The sequence below is a fragment of the Lepisosteus oculatus genome, chromosome 15 (genome assembly GCF_040954835.1).
Source record: "Lepisosteus oculatus isolate fLepOcu1 chromosome 15, fLepOcu1.hap2, whole genome shotgun sequence".
Classification (NCBI taxonomy): domain Eukaryota; kingdom Metazoa; phylum Chordata; class Actinopteri; order Semionotiformes; family Lepisosteidae; genus Lepisosteus; species Lepisosteus oculatus.
The window spans coordinates 27,412,318-27,439,590 of NC_090710.1; the positions used below are offsets into that span (position 1 = coordinate 27,412,318).

Consider the following 27,273-nt stretch of genomic DNA (forward strand, 5'->3'; position numbering starts at 1 on the left):
AAGACACATGGATACTGGGGATACTGAAGAAACCTTGATGAATTTCACAGACGAAGGTTTGTGATTCGTTCAGAGTACAAAATGTAATGACAATAGAAAGTGTTGTACAATAAAGTGGTCTATACTGTTGGCTGTTGGTTGGTTATTTGTCTGCCATGTTTTTATCTGTTTTACAAATTCTGTGTATTTGTTGATAGTAGCAGTAAAACTGTGATATGTGCCTGTGATGCCCATAGGGGTGTGATAGTAGAAGGATGATACTTTCTAGGACGGGTCATGGAATTTTTAAGTATTTTTGACCGCACTAAGATGGCTGTTGACAGAAACCGAGACGTGACATGGTGGTGTAACATCATGTCTAGAACTTGATCCAGGTGTATGTCTTGTTTGAGACATTATAAACCAGCAGCAGAACAGATTAACAAGAGTGAACATGAAGAATACAATACACGCTTGAATCAATGCGGTGTGTGAGTAGAAAAAAATATTTTATTATAACCCACTTATGAAAGAAATAAATATCACAGGAAGCTTATACACTTCCAAAGAGGTGCTGATACAAAAAGGGATATCCTAACTGCTTACCTATTACCTGCTTCTGGAGTCTCGTGTTACTATAGGGAGAGAATAACCTTTAAAACAAATTAATCTGTGTGCTATATGAAAAGGACCGCTCAGAGACTGAGAAGGAAGGAGAAGAAAAGAATATCGAGACAACGAAACGGAGGAAGAGATGGAAAAGAACACAGAGAGAAACGGAAGTGAATGATCATGTACAGAAAGAAAACAGACGGCAAAAAATAAAAAGGGAAACCCGACGAAAATGCAAAGTCGGTTGATGACAGGTTTTTTTTTCCTTCTTCCAAAACAATAAGGCAAGATATCTTGATTTGCGTGTTGGAGGCACTGATATTTAGTTCAATCAAGTGATTTAGAAGCTCCATCCATAAGCAGGGCTTTTGTATTTTATTTGTTGCTCTTTTGACCTAGTTGTGTATTTAAATAAAAGTGCTGTAAAACATATCACTGTTTTGGGGGAACATTTGTCTCAAGGCCCGCCTACTGAAGGACCCATATGATGATCACACCCCCAGTGGAATCTCTCTATATAAATTCAAGCTTTATTAGTCTGTAAGAGATATTTGTTTTAGGGAATAGTCCAATTAAACAAGGAATGCATACAATACCAATAGAAAAGGCAATATAATAGGGTTACAGGAAATCAGTTAATTTACATTATTTTAGAGAGAGTGAAAGATTTCTTGCATCTATTACTTTTACACCTCTGAGATGACGGGGTTGTGTAAATTCACAATGCAAGGAGTGAGACACACACTCCATAACAGTCTTGGCCTTTTTACAACCTTTATTTGAAGAGGATATTTACATTCAATGGATTTTCCCCGATTATTTGGTATGAATATTTCCAGCCCATTACAATTTATAGTACTGATGTTGCCAAATCAACAAGAGAGACAGTATGTGCCAGTTATTTCAATAAATGATTTGTAGAAAAGTGCAAATATAGTTCCATCTTCCTTAAAATTGCTGAGTTTGTTTCTTTGTCCTTCTTATAAGTGGTGTCAAATTAGTCCCTTCTCAGGTTTTTGTCTATGACTAATAGTCCCAACTATTTGTGGTCACTTATAATTTTTACAGTCTTACCGTTAATTATAGTTGGTTGGGGGTTGCATTTTTCCTAAAATCAGAGACCAGTTCCTTTGTTTTCAAAACATTTAACCTCCAAGAGATCTCGCTAAACCTTATAGTACTATCATTTAGAATGGGCCCATGATGATTTTCTGGGTTCTTTAATTAACTGACCAGGGCTGTGTTTTCAGCAACCTTAATGAAATGTCTATCTGTGTGTTTGCTCTTACATTGTTAGTGTACAGAATGTACAGTAGGGGGACAAGATGCAGCCCTGTAGTGATCCAGTGCAGCAGTGACAGATAAATGGGTCAAAGTGGGGAAATGGTTGTTAAGAAGTCTAGGACCCATCTTATCAAATTACTGTTTAAATTGAAGTTCATTGAGAGTTTCTTTGCAACCAACAGCTTTTGTACTGTGTTAAAAGCAGAGGAAAAATCAACAGACAATGCCTTTGATAGATCAAAATGCTGATAGATCAAATTTAAGAATGTGAGCAGTGCATCATCTACTACCTTCCCTTCTCTGTATGCAAACCACAGGGGGTCAGTAAGTTTCTGTGTGCTCTTTGTGGTCAATTAAAGGAAAATGTTTTGAATTTTGAATTTCAGACACACCTGAAGAAGGCTTCAGAGTTGAAACGTTGTGTCTCATTTTCTTTCAGCAAGGGGTAAACATTTACCTTTTCAATTTGCATCCTACACCTGCTGTCGGAGCTACCCATTCCACCCTATCATTATGTCGGGTAAGGCTTTAATGGAGTAACTGAAAGTTTAACTGATAAAAAAACAGGACCAAGACAGGAAAAATGTTTACTGTAATGTGATAATAAACACCTGTGTGACAATGAAACCGGGTTTTTGACAAATTAGCACTGTTCAAACGTCATATTCTACTTTTGTCCGAACGTACATACCACATTGTTACAATTTTGCCACAGCAGTGCATAATAATAAGACCATGTGACTGCATGAATGCCATTTTACAACGTGGTTTTCCAATTTCTCAACAACATCCCCTGGAGCCTACAAATGTATGTACAGTAGAAGTGTAACATTTTTGCAGTGTAATCACACTGTTAATTGGTTAGCTGAGAATATACTAGGAAAAGTTCATTTTTTGCCATTGAAATTGGGACAATAAAGGTATGTTTCAAATATCTTGATTATACATTTATCATTTTGGCATTTATTGGCCATATACTGTATGTGCTGATGTGCAAATGGTCACACTTAAGCTTAGCACGTAAATTAGTACAGACATATCTCTCAGAGTTCTCTGCTTTGGACTTTTGGGTACCTCTATGCAACTACCTTCCTTTTAACCTTGCAGCTAACAATTTATTAATTTAATAGTGACCAACCTGATGATTATTTGAGAGAGCACATTTTGACTTAAGGAAGCGGAGCAGAGACCAAGCTGCTATCAGCCCTGATAAACTTTCTCAGGCCTCCTGATAAGTTGTGGCAGCCTTCACTGAGGGCAGGAATTGTCTTTTTGTTTTCCACCAGATGTGGAAGGTGTAATTGCTGCAGACACATGGAATTTGTGAGCGGAGTTACCTCCTTAGGCTTTGCAGTGACTTATAAAAGCTTGGATCTGTCCTAGAGCACAAAACCTGTCTTGGAAATGTATACTGAATAGCATGTTCTATGCTTTTGATGAAGGATATTTTTATTTATAGTTATTTAAAGAAAAATACAGGATAGAAACAATAGTTCCAATTTTACACTCATGTGCACCCTGACACTCTCAGAAATGGTTCTCCTATCCAAGTTCCTAACCAAAGGAATTAGAAAAACTCCACAACTATAGTGTAACATAGACCTGACCATCTCTGTAGCAAGGACATTTCAGTTTAGATAACTGAAAGGTGAGAAAACCTTACTCTTCAAAAACTTGTGCATTTAATTTACTTAAAGTCCAGCTCTCCACATGCAGAAAATATGTTTAAAAATATCCCAACAATACAGTAGTACAGTATAATTCATTTCACAAAGTGGTACTGCAAACATAAAAATCTAGGGCACTGGCAACCACTGTGATTCTCAGAAGCCTTTTTCTTAATGTTTCTTAGAACTAGCATGACTTGAAAAGAAAAATCTTTCCTATATTAAAAACAAGGAAACATACTCCTAGTTATACAGCTTTCAAAGATAATGGATAATAGATAAGAGAATGGTGTTAAGCTTGAACAGAGTTGTGGCTTTAGATGCTGTAACATTTATTCTAAGTCTTCATCATTAATTTTTAGAACACATATTTAATGGGGAGATGGTCATCCAGTCAAAGACTAATCAGGATATTCATTATTAATGTATTTAATGTGACCTTATTTTTTATTCTTTATATTTAATATAAGGATTATAGAACATCTTCTGGTGTTGATAAAAATATCCTCCATGGTTACCTACTGTGCTGAAAGCTTTCTCAAACCATTAAGTCTTACATAATTAAGCTCCAAGCATAGAAGCCAATAGTGATGTGAAAACTTTCTTTTTCATATTTTTTGCTCAAAGACTTGTAACTGTATTTGTAATCAAGAACAAATTTGCCAGGAATAGTGGGAGAGAGAAAGCGATGGACAGATGACAAAAACTGAATTTCTGCATCAATCAAGACAGCAGACTGGCTTGCATATTTAAAAACTCTCTCAAAACCATTCTGGGGACCGTTGCTTCACCTGACTACCACTTATGCTGTATCTGTTATGCCTGGGCAGGAGCAGCTTGTGTCCTGCCATCACTGATGGCGATCAGTACATTCGCATGTGCATACAGCCTTCCACCAGCCCTGTGCGATCTAGATTGGCACTCTTATCCATTAGGCCAATTGCCTACCCATCATCCTATTTGATGGGATCTTTAAGACAGGACTCTTGGTTAGATCGGTTCTCCGACGTTAGAGTTACTGCATTTAGCTTCTACTGACAAGCCACGCTTCTGCTTCAATTATTGAATTAATTCCTCAAGCATAATCCAACTGAGAATTGCTGTCATATAGGTACCCTTTATAAGTACTTTGTGACCCCACTTCTACGCCAGATCCATTTTCGAACTGGTTAGTTACTCTCTGTTTATCCAGGTAAATCTTCTCTCCCCTCTTCTGCACAGACAGTGCACAGACTGCGATCAGAATCCTTTATTTATCCAGTTTCCCTGCCTGTTATGTTATCTCCCTCCACGTCCCCTTTAGCTCGTTTCTCCAGGTTCCCCCAGAGTTCACTGCTTGGGGCTCGACCTGTCAACTTATTGCAGGGCTGCTTCTAGAGGCAGCACCACAGCAATAGCATTCTGAACATTCAACTGTTTATTGTCACTACATAAACAACCAACTTCAAATTGGTGGCTGTCATCCCAGTCTTTCAATAACACGTGACATTAAAATAGATGCTGTCACCGGGCCCCATTCTGGGCCTCGTGCATTTATGCCCCCAAAAGACACAGTTCTCCTGTTGAAAATCAATTTTTAATGACAGTTTTTATTTACTACATGGACGGCATTCACACCAGTACCTCTTGAATGGAGTCTTAGAATAACGAGAGCGGTAAAGCCACTCCAAACTTAGTTTATACTCTAGGTTTGTTGGAAATGTGCAATGCAAGAGTGATAAACCATCTGGCTCAGCAATGAAAGTGCTTCCGATTTTCAATGGAAGGCCTACAGTATGTACTTTGAGGTTATTTATGCACTAGACCCAAGAACACCATGTCTGAGAAACAGCCCAGTGACAGGTGGTGTGAGAAGTGGGATGGGAATTGACTTTGGTGGAGACCCCTGGAGGCTGGTAGAGAGTTCTGCTGTAGAAATCGGCACTAGGCCAAAAACCGACAGTACGGCCAGGGTAGAGCAGCAGGCAAAGATGGCATCCTCCACGCCAGTCATGATGTAAGTAAACAGCACAAAGGAGCTACTGGAACCAGTAGAAGGACCCAGTGTACACACTTCTAATAAGACCACAGGCTAGCATCTGTGGCCTGGAAACAATTTCATAGAGCGTGTGGGGAAAAATGGGTTGCTGGAGAATACAGTTCTATAATATATATTGAGGAGTAAAGGTTGTATTTGTATTGGATTCGCAAGCAGCAGCATAGAAGGATATTGCACAGAGGCTTTACAGCCTCGTTGTACACTACATCATTGGCTAGAACTGAAATAGGTTGTCTGAAGGAAGATTAGGATATAGACCTTCATTAATCCATTTTTGAGAGAGTAGAACAGACTTGCAGAGTGGGCAGTTTACATCACAGCCTTGTTGCTGCTGAGGCTAGTTAGGCATATTTGATATTCTCTGAAAGTTGCCATGTTCACAACATATGAGATGGATGCTGAGATTTACCTGTACACGTTTTAGGAGGCTACAATCATGAAAAGAGAGACATTAAAGGAAATAACAGTCTTAAAGTCTTGACTTACCTATTATAGGAGCAGTCAGTCTCCGTGATTCTAGAACAGTTCATTATGGAGCGGTTCCTGGGCATCTTCAACTCCAAAGTGTGTGCCTGGGCTGAAGGGCACCACCTATCTACTGCTGTGGAAGTGTAACGCTGGACTGAAACCTTTGCAGGATAAGACATAAGACACGTCAGTGTGGGGCAACTCAGGTTAAAGTACGATAAGATAATATTGGTAATGAAATGTGTTATATATTGAGAAAGTTATTACCCTACTCATCCTCCACTTCTCATCAGACCCATTTTGAGAAGCAGTGTTCTTGGTCAAGTGCATAAATTAATACATTTTATTACAGACTCAGATAGTCTGTCACTTCTGCACTGTACTGTTACTGTTAATTTAGATAATTGCTATGGCATAATTTATGCTGAAGATCAAAGAAAAGCTGTGTGCTGTTTAGTTGAATTAGAAGCCAGTCTATGCTTTGGTTAATACAGGGAGTACCCAGGAACTAGTATGTTAAAATATATTTGATTATAGTGAAGCTAATGGTTTTGCCATTATCATTAGGTACAGTATAAAAATGGAGATGATAAAGAATAAGTTAGAACATTGTGTAGATATGTATGTATTTTTAACTGTATAATCTCTTTTACTGGCGAGTACATACACTTGAAGTTCCTGAAAGTCTTACATGTATATTTAATTATAAATTACATTTATAATTAAAGAACATTAGTCATGACGTAAAAGTCTAATCTCAGCACTTTAGGAAGCTGGATGGATAGTTCACTATCCCATATTTGGCTAGGCTGTCTGAAGGGAAAATCAGTTTTCTATATGCACTGGCACAATCTGTACTAAAAAGGAATATTGAAGATGAATTTATTTCAGATGAAAAAATAAAAATGTTCTTAAATGTACTGACATTTGTCAATCAATTTATTTTGTAATAATAAAATTACGTAAGACTCAAAAAATATAACTTTTTTTCTCGGATTTTGAAAAAATCTTGTCAATGTTTTTACTTGGAAATAGCATTTCTGGCAAATGAATCTTCCGTGCACATCATTTTCATTCATTTGTCCATTGACCTGTTGCAATTACAACCTTTTGAAACCCCAGGACCTGTGGAACTATATTCAGAATCTTTGTTTCGAGGTTACAGCTGCTCTCTCAGAGTGGAGGAGGTGTCAGTGCTGCAGCATGATCAGGAAACAGGAACTGCTAGCACAAGATTCTATTCTAGAATACTGTTGCTATGGCAGAAAACTGACATCTTAAAAAATAAATGAAAAACATCCTTGAAACTGAAAAGGTATTGTGTGTCAGAAAAACATTATACAGGCAATATGCCTCAAATAAAAAAAAAGTTATCATAGGCACTGGTGACTGTAGAATTTTTCATCCAGAAATCAAACCTGTTTTGTTTGGTTTTTTTTATAAATAAAATGTCATAGCTTTTTCCTTGGTGTATATGCTTCAGTGAAAAATGCTATATTCAATCCAATATGTCTGCTTCTTTCTGCATTTTTATTGCTGAATTGCTGAATCACAAGCCAAAGAGCCACGTTCACTAGGAGATGGCAAAATTCCGTCATTGTTGCTCGGTAAGGGAAGACACAATAAATGGTATCTCCTCAATCCATCAACAATTTACTTCATTCTTTTATCTGCTATTTTTGGTGTGCCACCTTATAATCGCCGCTAGCAAAAACACAGTCTGACAGCCTGGCATTTGCTCTCTCCTTGCAAGGCACCTTCTTCCCTTTAATTGGACAGAAGCGGCTCCACCCACATTTGTTCAAAGGGTCAGAGATCTGACGCAGTTTCTTAAATTGGAGAAAATTAGACACACAGCGAGTGGGTCCACCATGCGGTTCATTAAAGCTTTCTGAACAACATCACTTTGAGACGTTGAGCCTCCCTTCTACACCCAAGACCTCACCCTGTTACCAATTGTCTACTCAGATTAAACCTGACAGGACTGACTTTCCACTGGCCTCGTTTTTGCTTTCTGCAGACTGTTTAGTAAAGTTAGTAATTAGTCATTTGCTGTGCTCTCCTCTTGTGTGTTGTGTCTGTCTCTCTTTCCTTTAGTTTTACTCATTTGGTGAAGGAAAGATTTGGGAGGTACAGGGGAAGGGGAATTTTGTATATTCCTTTTCAGAAAGGACTCTGTTGACATGCTCTACCAACAATTGACACGTTCTGTACCATTATTTTAATGTGTATATTTCACATCATGTACTATTGCTGGTGTAAAATGCAATGTATGTGAAAAACGATATGCTCGCCTCATGCTGAATGAGTAATTTGTACTGCACAGGATACAACACAAGGTCTGTGGCCAACAAGAGGCACAGTGATGCTGAAAGGGTAGGTTAGGTAACTGAATAATACTTGAGCTGAATGGCATTTTATTTGCAACCTTTCTTTATGTCTTAAATAAATAAGTTGAATAAGAAAATGTGGTAATTTTCCAGCGTTCATGCTTAGTTTTGCGTGTTTCACTAGACGTGCTGTTGTTGGTGCCTTTGGTAAATCAAGAGTAAGAAACTAATCATGGGGCCTTGTGTATATATAAGTAAAATGATTCAGACAACCTGTCCTGCAGCAAAGAAAAATAAAAAATTCCACAACTTCAAATACACCACTGTGCATAAAAAGAATTGTGTTTTTTATTCAGTTGTAATACTGCAAAGTGAATTATTTGCACATTGTTGAACAGAAGTAAAAGGAAGAAACTTGCAGACATCTTTACTGAAGTGTTTTCAGAAAGAACAGTGGGAGATAATGAAGATGTGTGGGGGAAAACTATTAAATATGAAATTAACATGCAAGGGCATGATTAAAATTAGTTATTGAGAAATTCATTTACACTTATCAGAGCCATAAAATTATGGTTACTTTGGAATTTTGTTTAATATAATGACTGTCTAAATTAGTTCTTTTTAATTGCAGATCATACACACATTGAATAACCAATTCTATTTTTTCACCAAGCAACTTCCTTCCTTATCTAAGCGTCTTGAAGAATCAGCAGGTGTTCTCATATCCCAAATTTCTTAGCTGTATACTGATTGATTAAGATAATCAATATAATTGGGTGTAATGAAGTGGAACCTGGAAGAAGGTAGTTAATACACACGGTCAGTTGGTATAGTAAGATGCACCATCCAAACGAAATAACATATGTGACCCTCAGTCAGAACCATTTATTTCCAATTCAGAACCAGTATTTCTGAGACCGAATAACACAAGACGAGCATCAGACGGTAGTCATTAATTTAACATACCGCTGCCATTTAGTGCAAAGGCATTAAGAATTTGCATTTAGGTTAACAAAATATCATGAAGAATCAGTATTATCATTATTTGTATAGTCAATGTACTTTAACACAAACACACAAATAAAAACTGCCTAAATGTTGGTTTTCATTATGTTTTTCTTACATTCTATATCACCGTTATGTCAAAACAGTCTGTACTCTGAAGATTTGAATAAGAACACCTAAATATATAGTGTGCTGTAACCAGTTCTATCTCCCTTTTAAGAGGCTACTGCATGACTCTCAATTCACTTCTTAAAAAATATTTTAAAAAGAGGCTGAAATAAAACATACTGCTTAAATTAAGTAAATTTTCTATCAGTTTAATAGAGTATGTTAATGTTTGGAATGAAAAAGAAGTAGTTATACAGCAATGTCTGGCACAATCATATAGAATCATACCCTTTTATTGCTACATTATCATAATACAATGCAGTGCTATAAAAAATAGAAACACAAGTATGATTACCTTTCCTCCTATTCTCATTTTAGAATGAAAAATGTGACAAACAGCCTGATGGGAAATAGTCATCTTCTTGGTTTTCAATGGTTTTCAAGCAACATAAGCTACAGTAGACAGAGCAAATGAAAAAGGATTCCTGACAATGATCTGTTTTTATAGAAAGCATATGACTAATATGGAACTGTGAGTTGTAACATTTATCAACACCCAGTATTCCCTGTGTGCCATCTGGTGACTGCTGGAAAACATATACAGTATTTCAGAAAGTATCTATTCGTTTTCAGAATATTTCAATCAGACAAACACAACCCTTGTATTATTGAGGATTCCATTCTACTACATAACTTCCTTTGTTACCTTTGATAGCAAAGTAAGATTTTAACAGCTGATCCCATGACACTGTCCTGTTGTGTTCCCTGCATATTTTGTCTCAACTGTGTAGTTCATTTTTAATTTTAGATTTTTTTTCATTCTGGAGCATTTTTATTTTGTTTATGCATAGATGAAATGTATTTCACACATTACTTTTAGCACATTTTAATTAAGAGCATTCAAGGGTGCAATTCTGATAATAAAAATGAAAATAATTTCAGTGTATATATATTCTATAGTATATAATATATAGAGCCACATTTGCTCTGTCACTATCAGTGTTTTTTACCCATTGGGTCAAAGTCATCCTTTGTAATAAAGGTGTTTGTTTATCTGTAAATTGTTGGTTGGGTAATGCAAATTCAGTTGACTGAATGAGAAATGCTTTCTGAACAGGTTCCTTAGACATCTTTCATGGTGGGAAGATGTTCACTGCACTATGAGCCTAATTACTCAACATCAATCACCTGACCAACAAAACACACCTGTCAACCAATTGTCCCAAAACATTTTCTCACTATAAATTACTATAATTACTATATTATATAAATCATAATATAAACTATAAATTACTAAATACTTCTATAATAATAACTGACACAAGAGGATAAATTGATTTTATTTAAGAATACTTAGAAATTGTACCTATCACCATGTGTTAGTGTCATGAGACATTATTTAGAGGTCATAGTGAACTGTCCTATTTTTTTTAGGACCAAGTCTTTATCACAAATATCTTCTTCAAGCTTATTCCTTCTTTAACATTTTGGACTTGTTTGTATTTAATGCCATCTACCAAATGTTTGCCCAGTATAAGTCATTTTTAATTTCCTTTACTTCTTACAGTATATGTTTAACAGCCCTCCAATTTTAATAGCAACTGCAACCATAATTAATTTAGAAACTATACCAAATCAGAAGTTTCCCATAAACTATGAAGAGCAGTGGTCCCATCACAGATCCTTTTGGTACTGTTGCTTCCCCCCTGTCACAATCCACTATTGATGTTGCTTGTTCAGGTAAATCACCTTATTGCCATGTTAGTGTATAGAGACCTACCTTTTCTAAAACCACAGTGACTATCCCCCAGAATCTTGTCGCCTGACAGAAGGGCCTCCAGTTTACTTATAAAATCCTTTGCCATAACCAACGTATTCTCGATCTATAATTAATTGCTTCTGTGTTGTCAACTTTTAATGGAAAGGTTCTACTGTATGTCAGTGATATTTTCCAGCTGATGGGTATTACTCTTATTTTGAATGACTGTTAGAAGAGGTTTACTTCTGACCTATGAATAACGGGTTGTTTCTTTAAAGATAATTGGTAGAATACCATCAGGCCCTAGAGATTTATTTAGTTCTTCTAGTGTCTACTTCTTTTATACTTGTTTCTTTTAACTGGATACTATTCTTTTTAATCATTTTATAGGGTTCTTTCTTTTACATATATTTTTATTTCCTTAAGTGATTGATTACACATTTTGAGCCACTGCTTTCTAGCCCATTATTGGCTTGCTCTGGAGACGAAACCCTCCTCCTTGTCTGCTCTCTGTGTTATCCCCACTTTCATCTCCCTCTGCTAGCTTGGATTTTCTCACTTTTGAAGTAAATCTCCCTTCTTGACTTCTTATCGTTATTCTTCTACACCCCACTGGTCCTGTTATTCATCTGTGTGATGAACTAGTCATCACCCTTTCTTTGTAAGCTTTCTTATGTTCTTATGTTCTCAATGGTGCTACTTCTGCATTCTTGCAAGTTTGGTAATTGCCATATTCGCTGTTAATATGGAATAAGTATATATAACTGTATGACATTTACTCTACTGCTCTGTACCCACACTGTCTGCTTACTGATTTAATTCAGACTGTTTCAATTCATTTGTATGGTATTTATGTGCTCCTTCTCAGCCTCACTGCCATTTTAGTAATTCAGTTAACTTTAACCTTTATGTACAGTACCTACATCACTGTTACTTGCACTTATCCTTAAAGTAAACTTTCTATACTGTAAGTTGCCCTGGATAAGGGGAACTGCTTAAAAAATGACTATTAACATGCATACAAAAGTTTAAAACTTTTTTAAAATCAACTTACAGTATGTTACAAAAATAAAGTTCAGTCTGTATGATTTTTTTTACAGACGAATTTTTTACACTGAATATTTTTAGATGAGATGGACACAGTTATCCAACGTACTTCACCATATCATTAACATGCTTGATTATAATGGTATTGGATTTATTTTGAACCAGTTAAACTTGGCTACACAAAGTGACCTGGGGAGGATTATAACTTTTTGAAATTCATGTGCATTCCTATTATTTTTTAAGAAAATATTTGTTACGCCTCTGCCCACCAGTCCCTGCGGTTTCTCGGTACTTGTATAAGGGGCATCCTTCAGATGTTTAGGTAAAAAAGAAGGATGTTATTCCTCTGCTTGCTTGAGTCAGCAACACCCAGGGACTAACCTAAAGGCAAGATTCCTCCATTTCTTAAGTTGAGTTCCATGGAAACCACTCATATCTTCTACTTTTACTTTTCAGAATTTTAAACCAACTTGGAACTTTAGGCAATGGAGAATCAAAGAAACAAACATTAGAAAGACGAAATTCTTCAAATCTCAACAGAAAATACAATAGCAAAAATAAGCATGAAGCATAAAAATGTCCTTATAATTCCTTTGATGCCACTTCTTCAACATCTAGAGAACGTGCTGCAGATGTTTTAAATATTTAAACACCAAGATATTATTTTTCTTTCTATCTCAAATGTTTTGTCTTTAAAGACAATTTTCTCCCTAATTCAACAAAGGATTTTAATTCACTTTTCACCAAGAACAGGATAGTTAATAGACTGATCTGGACACAGATCACAGATCATTTATTACAAAGACACATTACAATTGTCTTTGTAATAAAATAAATGTAGCAAAGTGATAAAATAATAAATAAAGCCTATCTTGGCAAGCAATGGTCTCAAGACAGGATACACCATGGCAAGAAGGCCAGTCCATTGCAGGGTGCTCACAGACAACAACATCTACACACTGACACCAGAGCCAATTTTCCCAAAAGCCAATTAACTTACTAGCATGTCTATGGACTGTGAGAGAAAACTGGAGCACCTGGAGGAGATCCACACAAGCACAAGACTAACCACTGCACCACCATGCTGCCCTCATACACTTACCTTAAATTTAAAGAAAAAGCACTGTTACAGTCTCAGTATTTCCATTTAGAAATGTTCTTTTAGTTTTTGAAAGCCGGCCTGTCTTGATAAAAAGTCAAAGAAAGTCAAAGAATTATACTGAATGTAATTCTATTAGAGGTAATCAACACTCAACTGTCCTGCATTCTTGGTTTGCTGTATTATAAGCATGAGCATATTTTCACCTCATTGATTATCTACAAATTAAATAAACTACAAGATCGTTGATTAGTCTCGGTCAATAAAATTATAATGAAAGGAACTAAATTTCACCATTTAGTAAAAACCCTTCCAGGGACCATTAAGTTGCAGTAGGGAGGGAATTATTTAGATGAATTCCATAGGTATGTCTTCTGGTGGTCCTCCTAGAATCTGCCTTGAGAGACAGGCACGAGGTAAATTCCTAGACAAAAAAATAATCCAGTCCAAGACCTTGGTTATGGCTCAGAGGATGACCACAAGATCCTTGCTCAGAACAGGGAAACCAGGATTCAACCCAGAGCTAGGCTAGAGGTAACAAGAGGAACATATTTTGGATAAATACTGTTTATCTGGACATGGAATGTCATTTCTTTTGTGCAGAAGAAGCCAGAGCTGAAGGACGTTAAATGATACTGCCAAGATACATTATAGTCTGCCTCTCCTCCATATATAAAAGTGGCTGATACACACATTTTCTTTATAACTAACATCCATTCTGCAGCAAATGTCTTGTCATATTGGATATACTAAAGTATTTTTATAACACAATGTTTGTTTGTGCCTTGTGGTTTTTCAAATCTAAAAATACAAATCAAAATTAATATTTCGTACATGTTCTTTCTTTCCTACATGCTACACTGCAATAACCTTCATACCATGCAGCTTTACAAAAGCGCTCTATGAGGTAGCTGTCAAAACTGTTTTCAGATCTAAGTTTCCTTTTTTCTGGATGATTGTGATTTTGTCAGTAAATTCATGGTTTTGTGAAGGTACCACAATGCTGCTGTGTGAAACAAAAACATATTCTAGCACTTCCATTACTTACCTTCCATATTTAGTTTATTGTTTTAAAGATTATGTCACAACAAAATTTATTGAACTTTAATTTCAATAATTCTGGAAATCAATTGTATGGCCATTTTTTCTGATAAAAGGACATTCAGTCATAGACTATGCCATATTTGCAGTACATATGCATACAGCATACAGAATGAGTGTACACTCACTACTTATTAAGTGATTTTTGCTGACATATTGGAAGTGTCGCAAACGTTTATGACAGATATCCTTCTATACATATCCCACAATAACATTTCAAAGGCATACATCCCAAATAAAATCATTTCATTATTAAAATGCAGTGAAAAGTAGTTTCGTTTTTTATGGTGAAAACCAAAAAAAAGGCTAAGAACAATATTTCTGTAACCTTGAAATTTGAAGATAGGATCAAAAGTCCCTGCAGATAATTAATAAGAAATATGAAGCTAATTTTGCTGTTAGGAATACAACAAAGCAAACATATCAGTCTGTCAGCATTCTGTCTTATGTCTTTTGGCTATTTGGAGCAGTTCAGTGATATTATCTGTTTTGACATTTATGTCTCCCAGCTATCCAGTGACCTAATGTGTTAATAAGACAGTTGGTCTTCACATCTGCCCAGTTTGAATTAACCCTCTGTCATCTGTTACTCAGCTATGAATGAATTGTTTTACCACACTCAACATAAAAACATTATTTCTTTTAGCATTAGAGAGGACGCTAGCTATTCCCACGTTTGGTAAAAGATGTTTTCCATGTTAAATATGTAGTTACGGCAGTGTTATTAAATTTATGTATGTCAGATATACACAATTGCGCAGTACATAAATCCACATTTTACATTCATAATGTAGTTTATATTATTCCCGTTCGCAGCTCAAATTTGTAAGGATTTCTTACTCTTCTGGGAGTATCCTGTTTCATCAATTTGTTCTCCTCCTGCTGATCTTCCACAAGCAAATCGTGGTCTGGTGTTTTCTAAAAATAAACACAGAAAGGAGAGGCTTATAAAAACTATAATGACATTTTGTAATAGAGAGTAAATTCAGAAACAATTATAATATTTTGTAAACTGAATTTGTTTTAAAAGTACTCTCAGTATTATTATATGCTTAAAGATGTGCTCACAAGGATATAAAACAGTCTAGTAAAACAGACTGATAAACATGTCTTATCTTCCATGTAGTTCGAGTTACATAGTGACATAGTTTGAGTTACATGAATATGTCATGTTGCCAGTGGATGTAAGTTACTAGTGGGAAACACCTTCATGAATCAGATAATGTCTTTGTGACAATTGATCTCTAGTGATACCTAATTGCTGATGTCATATTATATTAGATGAAATCCTCTGATGCAAAAGATTATTAATGATAAAATAAGGAGACAGAAGTTTAATATAAGTGGCAAATCTTGTAAAGATGATGCTGCAACATTACACTTACTATATCACATAAAACTGAGTGTTATGTTCTCAGGCCAATTACTCCTATCTCTCTGATTTTCTTCTTTCTATCACCAGCTGACTGTACTGAAGCATGTGGACAGATACCCAGTCACTCTACTGTTCTTCTGGCTAAAAACATTAGTCATAACTCAGTTTTTCAGAAATCAATTTATTTAAGACAGAGTTCATGCTTGTTAGCTTGAAGCACAAACTATGCAGCTTTGAGTTTTTGTATGTCCTTTAAGGCTTTTCGGTTGACTTCAGGGTACATAATGTGGTGCACTGTTTCAGACTGAGGCCAGAACTGACAAACATATTGTGTCTGTCACATACACAGTATTTTAACAAACTGCTGTAATCCTACAGTACGTCTTCCAAGCTTATAGGCTAAATATTTTCATTACTGTCTATGCTGTAAGCTTTATTTGCTTGGCTTTTGCAATTAAGTGTCATTGTTAACTGTGCCATTAACAAATGTTTCATTGTTAGCTGTAAGATTTGATCTCTTTCAAAATTTGAAGTAATTCAAATGTCAGATTACTTTCCAGGTGTTCATGGCATGATCACGGTAGTGTTCTTTCAAGTAAACAACAAAAATATGATTTTACACAAAATGAAAGACTCTGAAAAGGCTATAACAGATTATATGTAAGGGATCAAGATATTCTTCCACTTTTCAATACTCTCCTCATGAAAACCATGTCCTGTTATAGCTCATAAGTTTAGTAACAAATACTTAGCTTTAACGCAAATTGGTGTGCCTTGCACCCATTAAATAAAAACAACAGCTTAGATTCTTCTTTGACTCCTGCTGTTTTAGCTTTCTGTCTTCACCATTCTCTAAAAGAGTTTTAACCTTTGGTGATTCTAAACTTTCTTTCTTTTCTGCAAAAGAATAACTTTCTATAGACCACTAACACATTCACAAACTATTATACTCAACAGCTCCACTCAACTTCTTGTAACTTAAATTTTAACTTACAACTGAGCAAAACTAAAAATAATGTTTTATAAGTTCCTTATAGAGTATCTTGTATATCCACAGTAGTAGTTCAAAGAAATACAGGGTGATTATATGTGCTGCACTACCTTGCATTATCATTATGTCAGTTTCCAACACCAATTAATGGGAACATAACCTGTGGTATTTGAAAACAAGTTATACTAAAACCCAGGCACTGCATTATGAATACATCAGAAATACAAAATTCACTTAGATATATACTGTAGTGCGCATGCAGTGCAGATCAAAGGAGGTGTTTAATGCCTCGATACAAATCCTTTATTTTGGTTCTAACAACATTCCTCCGGGTATATTGCCACTTTAAGACTGCATTCAAAATGTGTTTGTGTTGTCCTTAAATGACAGAAGCTGCTGATGAAGTTGCTCCTAAATAAGGAAAGACTCCTATAATGAATACTTTTCTTCTCTTGCCAGAAGCTGCATTACAGACCATAATGGTCTCCTGTGTCCAGATCAGTCTATTAACTATCCTGTTCTTGGTGAAAAGTGAATTAAAATCCTTTGTTGAATTAGGAAGAAAATTGAAAAAGAAGGCAGAGTCAAAGGAGCACAACAGCATTTAAACAAAACATTTATATGTACGTTTATCCCTGGAATAAATTTTTAATCTGGAATAACAACACAGGTCGTTTTCTAGATGAGGTTACTGAATTTAGGTGTTATTTATAATCAACTGATCAAAGGTCCTACTTTATTTTGGCTTACAAAAACCAGCCTTTTTTCTTTCATCTTAATTTTATTCTTGTTTTGGTACTTCTTTGCTGGAATGGCATTCAAGTTTATCTATTTGGCTAAGGCAATTCACCCTTTTCTTTATAATGATTTCTTTATAAATTCAACTTTTTCTTTATATAAAAAATAAACTTAAAAGAAGCAGTACAACAAACAGTAATCTCTCAACCTGGCAGCTTCTGCCTTAACGTTTAATTCCTTTGGCCTGTTTCTGTGCAAATGTTTTAGATTTTTCTGACATTTACATCATAACAGAGATTGTGTTTAATATTTTTCCTAAGGTTTAACAGTCCATGCTTGAAAATGTACGTTTGGCTTTACTTCTGATTTCCCTGCCCCAGAGTGCCTTTTTTTGTATTTGTTCTATTGAAACTGGAAACAGTGTTGACATTGTAAAATGGTAGTCAGTGGTGTATAAAATACATTTTTGTTCTTAAAGTTTTCATTAAAATGAAATAGTTAACCAGGATACTGTTTTATATCACTAATAAATAAATAAAACTAAAGTTTGTTTTCATTTCAATTGAAAGAAAATTAAGTTTTTAAAAGAAAACACATTCTACTACTCCAGTTATGCCCCAAAAAAATCAGTTAAAAGTTGTCCCACTTTTTGGTCTTCGTTTATAGTTTAACTATCTGTGTTGCTATGTGGAAATAGTACTCTGGGTCCTAAGGTCCCTTTAAGTAAGAACAGAACAACAGTTAGAAACAAGAGAATTCCGCTTTTTTTAGTAACTAGAGTAATTGATTCAGAGATCTCATACATCCATTTTTGGAAGGATACCAGGTTATTTGGGCAAAAAATACAGTACAGTACTTTGCTGCTTGATGTGCTGTATGTCCTAATGACCATATCTAAAAAATATACGTGCTGGAGTGTTTTATGTACAGTATGTATAGAAGCATTGCTATAATATTGCTAATGACAGCATTTTCTCTAAATATGGTAACGCCTACAAGAATGAAAAATAAAATGGACTAAAACGGATTTTAAAATACTGAGCTCCACAATACTGCACTCTATTAAGTCAGAATATAACACCTTTATTTAGCATCCCTGCCCTTTGGAAAAAGAAACGCCTTTACCCTTGTTCTTTGCATTTCTATTCAATAATCTAATTGTTTTTATTAAGCGATACGAAAGTGTTTAGAGCTTTAGTTTGTGTTTACACATGCAAATAGCTGCTGTTGAACTATTATTTTTTACTTTGTCGTAAAAGAACCATTGTTGAAACGAAAGATGCTGTACAAAATTAAATTAATGATTTATTAATGGATTCACTGACTTAACAACCCAAATGTGCAGAGGTTTAACATGAGCAAAATTTCTTGGAATGCAGTGCCTGTGTCCTGAAAGTGAGCATATAGCACTATATGGAAAACTCCCATCAGCATTCGAAAGATTTGAAATTCTGACAAATCCTCTTCATGCCAGCCCCCTGTGAGATCCTGTACTCCAGGCATTCCCCACTAAAGAATAGTGCATCCACGCTTCAAGCCACAAGGGAATTAATCAATTATAAACGCAGGGGATGTATGAAATGTGAAACTCAAGTACAGACTGAAAAAGAAAAATCCTCTGTAACACGCTTCTGTACATGTGATTGGAGGCAGAATGTATTTAGCAATCGGGGTTTTGTATAATAAAGAAATTGGTGCTTTATTCAAATGGGCTACAATTAATAAATTATAACTTAAGGCTGCAAGGCATAAAGCATATGGAAAATGGAATGTACGGCTGTTCTCAAGGGCTATGGGCCTGAGGAACTTCTGTGTCCGCCAAGCACTGACAACAGAACATTTTGGTCTCCTGATTTGTGGCTTTTCTCCCCTTTTCCAGATTTTAATAGGCTACTTGGAATTCTCTGTATTCGGGTGGTGGTTATCCCCATCTAGTGGCGACTTGTTTTCTAAACTTTCACCATGTTGAAAATATGGAGTGGAATGTGCAGGAAAGAAGCATTAGTTACTGTGAGGAGTGTTATTTTCTTGTGTTGTTTTAGTACTTAAGTCACTTTTCACCTTTCTGGTCTATCTGCAAAACATTTTAAGGAATCATACATAATGTTCTCCATTATACATCTAGTAAGACATTTTGGGGAATCCGTTGACATTTCTGATAAAATGATGCTTAAATGTCTAATTTGTTTCATACCTGTCACAAACATTCTGGGAGATTTTGTGATCACAAATATCACAGAGCTAATAGTTCCCAGTTAATGTAAACTAGCTCAGGCATTTTGTTTCCCACATTACATAAAAAATGAAGGAAATAAAGGAATTTATACAACACCCAGAGCTGGTAAGTTTGATATTCTTCTCTTTATGTTTCTTATGTTTTTTCTTTACAAGGAATATATTCTACTTTCAAAAGCAATGCTTCTCCTAGGAACTTTGTGGATTATTTAAAAGGGAAAAGATGTGTAAAATGCTACTATTTTTGATCACATACCCTGTAGCCCAACCTCTCACTGCACAAAGGCATGTAGAGAACACATTGGCTACATTAAACAGGGCAATGGAAGCAAATACATTAGAGGCATTCTTTCTTTTCAAAAGTATGATTTTTTTATTTTTAGAGCAGGATGGTTTTTAAAGCAGAAGGATTATCTGGAAAAGTCACAAAGAAATGTTGTTGGATTCATTTCCTGGAGCCAGAATTGTAGCCATACTATCTTTTGACACATAATAATGCCAAGAGAAAATGCTGCTCTAGCAAAGGAGTTCACTTTACCTTCTGCTATCTATACACACAGCTGCGAAAAATTAAATTGCCTCTTTTTTAAAAACATGACAACAAACAGGAGAAATAGTGAACATATTGTATCGTCAGAAATAAAAACTGGAACGACGGTGAGCTTCAGGCTTTGTCATTCTGCCTCACAATCAGATGAACTGCTACAAATGTTGTTCAGCTGCTGCTATCTCCTCTATACTAGCTGAGAAATGTCTGAGAGTCAATGTATCAAGGCTGCTTGTTTTCAGGTGCATTAAACATGTTCTACATTTATTCCAAAATGTTTTATTAACCCACAAAACGTATTCCGTTATGTGTGATTTATGTATGTGTGTACAGCATGTAATAACATTATTTGTTGAGAGCAACAGTTCCAGAGCTTCACATAAGAAACAGCCACCTTAAGATTCCTAGGGTTTCCAATATTAGATTAATAGTCTTTTAATAACTTTGATCTGGGTTTAGATTTGGAGTGGATCATGAATTAAAATGAGTTAATGAGCCTATGCCAACTCCAGTAGACCGTACTACAAACAGTCAAAGTCATTGTAAATGCAGTTTATGCTTCTTTGAAGAACTGTACGTGAAAGCTGAATGGAAATTAAGATAAGGCAGTATTCTTTGCCCTAATGTGTTGTTTTACAGGGAATCGAGATGGGAAGACGTGTGTTACCGATCAGCGTGTAATACTTTAATTTAAGGCAGTTAAGGATGGCGTGTCCAACTGCCAACCTCATTGGAGCAGATGGGGATGAAAATCCATACCCTTGAATTACCAGCTGCATCTCTTGAGTTCAAAGCCAGCAGAGCTAACCGCCCCCCATTGAATTTAAAATAGGATATATCAGCATAATGCATTAAAAATAGACTTTTGCCACTGTCAGTGTCTGACTTTTTGCCTTTTTTTAAATCCACATACACCTTCCACCTCCCACCATTTTAGACAATTTGTTTTACCACTTTAAATTCAACATCTCTGAAATGGCAAAGAGCAATGCATGTCACCTGAATGAATTTAGTCAAAAAAATAAATGACAGATTAGAGAATGCACTCTTTCTTGCAGAAAATGAGAGATGTTTTTTTTAGAAAAATGAGACATATTTTAGAATATTTTGGATATTTGAGGATGCATGAATTTTCAGGAGGTATTTTTTCATTTATACATGATAGATACTCCATTACTATGGGTATTGTTTCTATTTCTTAATGTAGCATTAAACCTTTGACTTTGACTTGAATAATACCGTAACTGTTTTAACACAAGGGAGGCACAAACACTGCACACAACTGTGATTTAGGGCTCAGGTACAGTCCCAGTGTAAGCAAACATACTTCAGAAACACTTTGCAATATCTGTCTCAGCTCAATTAAGGTTGACCTTTGACTTACTTTGCAGGCAACAAAGCAAAAGGGTGAATGATGTCAAAGCAAAAAATGGAGAGTTCCATTAGCAGGGGATTACAATATAATTGGAATCACTGAATCATGGCGTTGGCTACAGTGTGCACTGGCAATGAAGGCAACATTACTGAAAATACAGGATTCCAAAAGAGACAGGAAAGAAAATTGGGGTGGAGGCATAGCATTATACATTAATGCTAAAGAAGTTAGCCCAGACGAATCAAGTGTCTCAGACACCACATATGTCAGCCTTATAAAAACAGTTTTAAAAGACATAGTGTTAGGGTGCCCTGCAGACTACCAAATTCAGATATTAATTATAATGTAGTACACATACATTCCTGATTTCATTACATAAGAAAAGAGGAAGTGGTTATTGTAGACTATTAGAGCAGACATGCACATAGAGATAGGGACATGCACAAATGACATCATGTGTACATGAGAGGTAATGACATTTGCTTTATTATCACATCGTACAAAGTGCTATAAATGATGCAAAAATGTAACGACCTCTAATGCACACATTATGTCATTTGTGCATGTCATTGTAATATATTGTGTAAGAGTTATGATAGGATTATGAAGCCAACATTCGAATAAACCATTACCTGTCTTACTGTACATCTGTTATACTGTATGTAATGTTATGGAAATGATGATTAGGACTAAACTAAAGAATTATATCAGTGGTTCCCAACCCTAGACCTGAGGAAGTCTGCGTTTGCTGGTTTTTGCTCCATTTGAGTATAGTTTTCTGTTTAAAAAATCAAATAAGATTTCTAATTGGTATTGAACCAATTTTATTGTACCAATTTCTGAGTTTCAGAACAGCCTTCATTCAGGTGTCTCACCTGATGCAATTTCTACTGAAGGAAAGCGTGTTTTTTACAGTTTCTTTCTTTCCCTCTCTCCTCCTCTCATCTTTGCTTTCCACTGAATATGCTGCTTTTTATGCTTTATTCCAAAGATATACAAAGAGTAATATTGATCTTACTCAAATTTCAACGCAACACAGAAAATGTATTAAACAGTTGTAAACAACTCAGTCTTAAGCTGATATTTATCATAATTCAAATTCATATACCTGTGTTTTCCTTCTCATAGTAAAAAACTGTACAGTAATTAAAGAATAATTATTTAGTCAACTTGTTTTCTTCTGGTATTGCATTTCTCATATTCAAATATTCTAGCTAGTACCTTTTTGTTTCTCCTGTAATATTCTTTAAATAACATAATTAGGAGAATGGTTACAGCACTAGTTTCATTTACCATTATAGTAAATCCAATTTGTTACATTAAAATATACTTATAGCTTTCACTGTGACCTTGAAGTGTGAAAAAAATATTTTAAACAATGGTGTGTGTGTATGATTGTGAATAGATAATGTTGTGAATAAAACTATTGTCTCTACAACTATTAAAGAATTAGCTCCTTATGATTTTACATTTCACTAGATCAGTATCAATGGGTTCATATGTGATCTGCAGGCACATGGCAGCCTTTCTCAAATACATTTTCTAAACATTTATACAGAAATGTCAAATAAAACCTGCAGCAATGACAGCAGATCAGCTACTTGTGGTGTCATTTTAGATTTACAGGATGGTACGAAAAATGAGAAGCCTTGTAGTGGAAAGAGAGTTTAGTGGAGTAGGTCTAAGGTGATTACAAGTAGTGTCAGCCTACAGTGATTCCAAAGACCTTTTTTCTTCCTGGGTTTAACACTTCTCATGCACAAAGACTCATAAAGAGTTTTTTTTTAAAACTGGTATGTTTAGATTTGTGGGGCAAAAGGTATGGTCATGCTACAAACAAGATGCTGGTCTGGTCTGCACATTTGAAAACCATTTCAAAACCTTCTTGTTAGCCAGTGAATCCATTACATTTAAATTTGATTTAATCAAACCTTTTCAATTCTGCAGAATTATGTAAAAATGTGATGATTTTTCTATCCCTGTAACAAAAGAAACTGTTTTGTTTAATATGGTCCATCAAAGAACCCCCTCCTACTCAAACGCTGCCTAATACCTTCTGAGTTACACAAGTATAATTCAAGAACCATTAGAATAAATATACTGTATGTGAAACACAGGTTATTTTTTTCTCTTCATTGTGCATATACAATTAGCTATACTTTTTTAAACACTGCTTTGTTAATTCACACCAAATGTAGTATACTGTAGTTCTAATGAGCATGCCATTAATATTTTATTTGCAACATTTCATTTGACTTTAGGCTTGCATCATGAATGGGTATGAGATGAGAGAAACAGATGGATCATGATTAAAATAAGTAACATGGTTTATATTACAACCTTACTTGCAAATGACCAGTTCCAGAACATATTAACCAGAGAGAACAGTGAATTGCAGGGAACAGGTAACAGATAACAAAAGCATCCTTAGTTTTAGACTAATAGTTTTACTTTTTATAAATTCTATTCAAAATACTTTATTCACCCCAAAGGGGGACAATGTAAGCAGCAAGCAGAGCAACATATAATATATATTCTAAACTGAACTGATAAAAAAGTGGTATTACAACATTTCTAAGAAAAATAAAAACAGCAAAAGGTCATTAAAATGATTACGCAAGTAACAAAGTGCATCTGCATTGTAAGGACTCTGACCTATATTACAAAATAAAATAATCAATCCATTAGATATTTAAGAAAGTATTAAAGTGCAGTCCATGCACATTTGCAGAGGGGCTTTAGCTGAAAGAGATCATATTGATGAAACTACTTTACACATTTTTGTTAGCCTGAAGGCCTCTGGAATAAAGCTACATTCTTTTCTGTTTTATCTCACACTGTGGACAGTGAAAATTTCTTCTTGAAGACAAAAGTTAAAAAAACTAACGAAGAATATGGGATGAGTCTTCAATGATGGTACAGTTTAAGCCTACCTCAGGATCTGATGGACATCAAGTTCTGCCAGGGATCTTACTGTTGGTTTGAGAGTTGAGGATCACAACATTTTGAAAGCAGCTTTTGTCTTTTTGGCTGAGTGAATTAACAGATAAAAGAAAAGGTTCAAATACTTTCAATGAAAGTTCTAAAATGTTGATAGAATTATTTTTTAGGATTCCAAAGGATGTCAGTTTTCTCAAGACATACTCTATAAGCACTGCTGGGATTTCTTCACAGTGACATCAGTGTTCCCTGTGAACTTCACCTGAAGAAGGCTCCACGGCCGAAACGTTGTGTTTTCTTTCTTCTCTTTTCAGCAAGGAATAAACGTATTACTTGTTCCTTTGCAGTCCACGCATGCGGACGCAGCTACCCACCTGAATTTCTATACTATGCCTTTATGTTTATATTCATTCTCTCTGCAAAGTTATAACGACAGACAAAGCCAATCTCATCCATCTGTTTAAAATCACAGTCATTACTGACTTTTGCTATATATATTGTATAACATGTACACATCATTTCTCACATTTGTGTTGCATTCATCCCACCCCCACCACATCTCCACCTTCACTCATGGTTAACTCCTCTCTCTGAATGGGGTTCGAGCCTCCTCATCCTACAGCCAGGAAACTACCCCTTAGCCAAGCAGGTTAAATTCAAACCTATTTTACTTAATATTCAACATTCACAAAGCATCTGATTGTTGAAAATCTTTATTCCTTATGAAACATTATTTTTCCTCAGTCAACATACATTAGTCAAAGTTCATTATTTATGAAAGTCAAATGGGAAAAATGGGACACAACATTATTAAAAAATATATATAGTCTAAAAACATTTTCAATGAGCTTCATTTAAGTTTGATTTTACAAGCCTAAAAATCGTAGAAATTGATTGACAGCTCATTTCTCCTAAAAATAAAATATTGCTGCCTCTGTTCTCAGATTTAAAATGTTACACTGTTGGGCCACAGCAGTAAGCCACTTAACTAAATTTAGAGAAAATAATAAATCTGCACAAATTGAATTCAACAGCTCTAGGAATATGTTTGACAAAAATTGACTCCAACCTTGCAGAAATAAAATACGTGACATTTCTTCATTAAAGACATTAAAGATATTTGATTGCATGGATAATAAGAGTAGGGTTGTTAGCCCCAGTGCCATAACTACTCTAAATCACACACTGGGCTTGTACAATCTGACCTATTTAAAATGTAACCTTAATTCCTTTGGTGAAGTAATTACTCACCTCTCTCCATGATCTTTCATGATGGGGCATCCGGTGCATAATATTAAAGAATGCAGAATATGGATTGACCCTCCTGATTGTTAATTCATTAAGTAGCTGATTGTAGCAAGATTCTGGAATGGAGCAGAACGGAAGAAGAACAAGTTTAGCTCTGGTCTAGACTATGCTGCTTGGGGGCACAGAGATGTACAGTACCTGTAGTGGTGGTTCAAAACTGTGGTCTGACTGCATGTGATACTGCACTGCAACTTGGAGCAAAAGGGCTGATATACATTACTGGGTATACTGAGGACTTTAGAGGCAGAGAACTTACCAGCAGTATAGGAAATTAATTGGTTGCAATGGTGACTTCCTTTGTATTTGTGGCAGTATTTTTAATGAAAATGAATAATGTAACAGGCAGCATGGTGGCACACTGGTTAACATTACTACTGGGGCCCTAGGTTCTTCTCTGGACCTGGGGTGCTGTCTGCGTGGGATTTGTACAGTATATTCTCCCCATGTTCACATGGAATTCCTCCAAGTGCTCCGGTTTCCTCCTACAGTCCAAAGACATACTAGTACTGTAAGTTAATTGGCTTCCAAGAAAAATGCCCCTGTTGTGAGTGTGTGCGTGTTTCTGTTTGTGTCTGTACTGTTGCACCCCCTCTTGCCAAGACAGGCTCCAGCTCCCCTGCAACCGAACATTGAATGAAGCAATCAGAACATGGATGGATGAATAGGGTACATTTAAAACAAAGCTTTGTTTTCCACATATACAGTAATTCAAGTTCTTGCTGAGCAAATCAATTAGATCATCTTAGATTTCATGGTATTACAGACTTTGTAAGCTTTTGTTTTTACAGTTTTTCATACTTAGAAGAGAGCATTGACCTTACTTTTTACACCTTGCTTTTACTACTGTAATAAATGCAGTACTACTGTATTGTACTTAGGTTTATAACAGCACAGTCATAACAGGTAAGAAAGTAAATTTAAATCTACAACTGTGCATTTACCATAAAGGTGGAGACATCTTGCATTCAAGGACTGGACATAAAAGAAAGCTTGTCTGTTGCCTTTTACTAGGTGGAGGTGGAAGATATGGATGGATGGGCAGCAGTAGCCTCACTCTCTTCCCACTGAACCACAGCATCCTCCTGCTTCCGAGCTCTGGCTGCTTCTACTTCCATTTCGTTTTCCATTTTGAAGACTTTTGAAGGAACTGAGGCTGTGACGCCTTAGAGGACCAGAGAGGGGTTTTTTTAGGAACTGCAAATATCAAGGTTTCAGCACTGATCACTTGTGCAGCTCAGATGTAATACAACTAAAAACTATTTTAAAT

The 27,273-nt window shown here is 35.6% G+C and overlaps 1 long non-coding RNA gene across 2 annotated transcripts in view; it reads right to left on the reverse strand.

The window, feature by feature from the left end:
• LOC138223134 (uncharacterized) overlaps positions 1–26,049 on the reverse strand; it is a 35,834-nt gene extending 9,785 nt beyond the window's left edge. Inside the window, exons 1-4 of one of the 2 annotated variants that reach the window (XR_011181647.1) lie at positions 25,950–26,049; positions 24,692–24,788; positions 15,338–15,415; positions 6,067–6,209 (exon numbers count right to left, since the gene is read on the reverse strand). This is a non-coding gene — a long non-coding RNA (uncharacterized lncRNA). Of the gene's footprint in view, positions 1–6,066; positions 6,210–9,846; positions 9,965–15,337; positions 15,416–24,691; positions 24,789–25,949 lie in introns of those variants that run through there. The other variant, XR_011181648.1, reaches the window with a different exon arrangement.
• Between the last annotated feature and the right edge of the window lie 1,224 nt (positions 26,050–27,273).